The sequence below is a fragment of the Armigeres subalbatus genome, unplaced genomic scaffold (assembly GCF_024139115.2).
Source record: "Armigeres subalbatus isolate Guangzhou_Male unplaced genomic scaffold, GZ_Asu_2 Contig230, whole genome shotgun sequence".
Taxonomy (NCBI): Eukaryota; Metazoa; Arthropoda; class Insecta; order Diptera; family Culicidae; genus Armigeres; species Armigeres subalbatus.
The window spans coordinates 17511-22039 of record NW_026942966.1 but is presented as its reverse complement, the minus strand read 5'-3'; the positions used below and the strand labels follow the sequence as shown (position 1 = coordinate 22039).

Below are 4529 nucleotides of genomic sequence, written 5' to 3'. Positions count from 1 at the left end.
TCTCCAATCGATTGCCAAACGCGGTCCCAATTTAAAATACATTTGAATTAACGGTTGCGGATGTTTACACACGTATGGGATGCTAGCCTCAACATCTGTTATCTGTGGTTTTACATCAAATAAACATAACCTCAAAAACTCAATCGAATGAACTCAATTTGACATTTATCGGTGGTAGGTTCATGAGGTTCATCCTATCTCCCACAGCAAGCGGATGAACCTTTGTTTATATACAAACCACCGATACCTGTCAAATATGGAAGAAATTCACCAGGACGCAGCCGTGGCTACATACGTGTGACGTCACACTGTGAAACCATATACTAAGGACACACCTGTGGTACTTGTACCATGGTACAAGAGGACAAGAAAATTATTCCAAGACTATCTTTGATAAAGACAATAATCGGCACGAAACTCATTTCAAGATTCTTGTACCATGGTACTTGTACCACCAGTGTGTTATTAGTATAATACTAGGCTGGGTGGTGCGGATAGAATCGATTTGGTTGTCAAACTGAAGCCAAAATTTTTTATTGTGCCGGAGCCAAACATTCCCAGCAAACAAAATGTGAGTCGTGAGCCATTCGTTAGGCACTAGACTGCGTGGCAATAAATGGTGTACCATACCAATCGTCGACATGCATACACGTGATGTAATACGTCAAACGAAGGCTGTTCTTCCCGCTCCTTGGGAAAAATATGATAGTCGCATTTTTTTCATAATTTGTATTTATATCGAAAATCGCCTAATACATAATAATTTCGGTTCCTTTTCGGAAAAAAGCTTATTGATTTCATTAGGGATTGACCATAATGGGACTACTAAAACTATGATTGGTGTGAAGGACGCCAAGTCGAGTCAAGTACTAGAGACTGAAGACGCAAGATAGCCTTAAAGTTGAAGTCAAAATACGTATCTGTAAAGATTAATACATGGAATTAAATGGAATAGTACTAAACTCATCTTATGGTAGGTGGATTATGTTTTTTTTTGTAAATTAAAAGGTGTCATCGTATCAAACGAATTTGATCCACTAATCTGAACATGTTCTGTGGTGAATTGATGTTGAATATGGCATATGCATTAGTGTCACAATTTGTGCTGTAACCCTGTATGGTGCATCTAACCTATAACTAGATCACTATTGAGTATGTTCCACTTATTTAAATTAGTCAAGGGGTAAGCCACTCGGCACAGTTCCAGAATATTTAATTGTGCCCACTGTGCCTTGAATGTGCCTGAACTGTGCCGAAGCAAAAATAACATTATTTTTGGGGGCACTGTCTTTTTTGTATGTATGGCATCACTGACAAATTATTTGTTTATGTTTATTACAAAAAAAAAACACGAAGCAAGTGCAAGTAAATTTTATTTCGTCTAAGCTTTTAAGTATTTTATTCAAAATTATATAATTATGGAACCACTATATACAGTAAGTTTATTTTATATACTAAAATACCAATTATGATTATATGCCAAATTAATTGTGCAGCCTGATATCATTTTTCAGTTCTGGCTGGTGCGTTGTGCAGCAGCAGCAGCAGCAGCAGAAATTTTGGAACTCCTTTGAACGAAAGCTTTATCCGCTAATGCCTATTCCACCGCCACTTCAGTTACCATCAGGCAATTCAACAGTTGGACTGGCAAACAGATCTGGCGATCCCATTAAATATGGACAACATGGTTGCATAACTGTACCTGTCACACAATCCGGAGATATTAAGTAGTTCGTCACCTATCACACGTCTACGGACCAGCTGGGACGGCCACTGGCACGGAATGAGATTCATTCAAATGTTTCATAGATGAAAGATTTACGCAATTAGCCTTCGAGTCTGAATAAAAAGAAATGTCGGACAGGCAGCATGTCGAAGCGGCACCCCATATGTAAAAAACGTCTCCAAATCTTTCACCATCAAAGTCTTCCTGTACATGTAATTCTACACTGTCGTGGTGACCATATATGGTCTATTCCCCCTGCCACATTTTCTTATCGACGTCTGTTTTCCACCATCTAACCGGAATCTTAATTACCGACTCCATGATCATTCCTTTCGAAGTTTTGACCGATAAATATCACCAGCAGCAATCGCGTCTGGAAGTGTTGTCCAATAACAACAGCAATAATAAATTTTTTAAATCAACCTAACAAACAGTACGACAAAAATAAAATAATATTATGTTAGCTTGAAAAAAAAAACTTAGCAATAACTAACCGACAACGCATAACGCTACTAAACCTTATCTAATTAGGAGTTGTTTTGTATTTAATTCATATATTTTGAATATGCGCTTTATCACATTGATTTGCTCATTGAGAAAAAGAGATTTACTCTATTTACTGTTTTTTGGCCCATAGTTTGATCTGACCATTTTTATTTTTTAATGTGAAACAATGGGACTCTGGATTCCCATTAGGGTTTCCCAGATAAGTCATAAGACATCAACTCATCGCGTTGTGCTAAGTTGATTAACATATAAAAAACGGCCTTTCGGGCCTCCAATAATAAAAATCGTGTCTGGAGTAACATATGGTCTATCCAGAACATAATTAGAACGCTTTTTATACCGAATTTTTCTCCAGATACAGGCAGCTTTCCTAACTTCGGAAGTAGTGCGCTGGATTCGCCTAAAGATGCACTAAACAACGCATTAATTAGTTTGACAGATAAAACTTCGGAAGAAAGTTGGTGCTACGCCGACAATATAGCCTTTTCGTTATACCATGGCAGCAATGTAAAAATTACTTTATTATTAGTAGTGCTGTCCAATGAGCAGCTCGAAGTCGTTCCCGGAGAAACTTCGAGCTACTTCAAGCTCTTATTGGACAGCACTAATGATTCAATGTGGAAGAGAAATCATGATCACACGTGTGCATTGCTTCCGAGTGTACCTAAGGATCTGCATGAACTGATACGGAGGCCCATGATGGTAATGATATAAGGATGGATTAAGCGATTTCTTCTTCTTCATTGGTCTTACATCCCCCACTGGTACATTGCCGCCTCGCAGCTTAGTGTTCATTAAGCACTTCCATAGTTATTAACTGCGAGGTTTCTAGGCCAAGTTACCGTTTCTGCATTCGTATATCATGAGGCTAACACGATGATATTTTTATTCCCAGGGAAGTCGAGTCAATTTCCGAAAATTGTCTAGACCGGCACCGGGAATCGAACCCAGCCATTAAGCGATTTACTTGGGTTGATACAGAAAGCCATAAACGCAATAGAATGGCACAATAGCAACAGCAAGATTTCACAGTTAGCCCATATATTTTCCATCAAATGCTGCCGTTACCGTTCTATTCTATTGAATTCGATTTATTCCTTTAGAATCTACCATTCCCGAATGCTGGAAACGAATACTTCGTAATAGTACATCATGAATGGTCGATAGAAGTTTAGAGCAAACGTCACCAATATGACCAACAAAGGGATGAGTGTTATGCACACATGAATTGAGGTTGCTAAATTTGAACCAGTTGCAGCACAGGGAGGTGATCCTAGTATTACCCCAAATATTTTATCACAGAATTATATTGGCCTAAGCAAATCAAGAAGGCTCACGCTGTCATAATGCACCAGTGAAGCTGCTCACAAGTCAAATGAATTGCTTTCATTAGGGCAAGCATGTGAACAGCAACGAGGAGATTAGTGCAGATTGCGAAATAATTTAAAATGCAGAACAGAATAGCAACCATAACAGCAGTGTGGACGTTCCTGATTTGCAAACCTGCATCCTTTTCTAGATACCTAGTTAGATACATTTTGTGGAATTATAGTCGTCATCAGGCTATTGTTGCTTTGCTGCTTGAACGTCTTTTATTGTGTAAATAAAGATTTAGTTCTCTAGCAAAAACAAAATATGTTACTTTCAGGTCTATTCTGCGTCTCGTGCGAATCGACACGAGTCGAGTCGTACGCGCCACCAGATTCCCATAGCCGAATGAAGTGACAATTGTCGATGTGGATGAACCCTGATGAACTCTCAGTGCATTCTGATAGTCGTTCTATGTCGACAAAAGTCTGACTGGAGCGAGGATTTCATGCGAGATTTGTCGGTACGTCAGAAGGAAACGAGAATGGTTCGGAAACGAAAAATCTAGATCAATTCACCTAGAAAAACTAGTGTTTTTCTCGTGCATTATAAAAAATAATAAATTAAGAACATTGGGGAGGATAAAAATATTTATTTTCATTTACATTTGTTTGTCCTGCTAATATGGATGGGGTCGGATGAGGAAAAAAATTGTCGATGTGGTGACGGCGAGGATTTTTCTAAAAAACCATCAGGAATTTCGGGAAAAATACGAAAAGAATTTCAAGAGGAAAAACGAAATATTTGGAGAAATTTCCGGATGAATTTATAAAAGGATTTCTGGAGGAATTTCCGGCGGGTAAGTAATATCCGGGGAAATTCCTGATGAAATTTTCGGAGAAGTTCGTCGAAGGAAAAGCGAGAGAATTTCTCGAAGGATTTACTGCGGGCAATTTCTTTAGGATATTTCGGAGAATATATTTTATGG

The 4529-nt window shown here is 38.4% G+C and overlaps 1 long non-coding RNA gene across 1 annotated transcript; it reads left to right on the top strand.

The window, feature by feature from the left end:
• The first annotated feature begins 1335 nt into the window (after positions 1-1335).
• On the top strand, positions 1336-1867 carry LOC134203790 (uncharacterized). The gene is made up of 2 exons (XR_009977706.1): positions 1336-1436; positions 1515-1867. It is a non-coding gene; the product is annotated as an uncharacterized LOC134203790 (long non-coding RNA).
• Positions 1868-4529: the final 2662 nt, after the last annotated feature.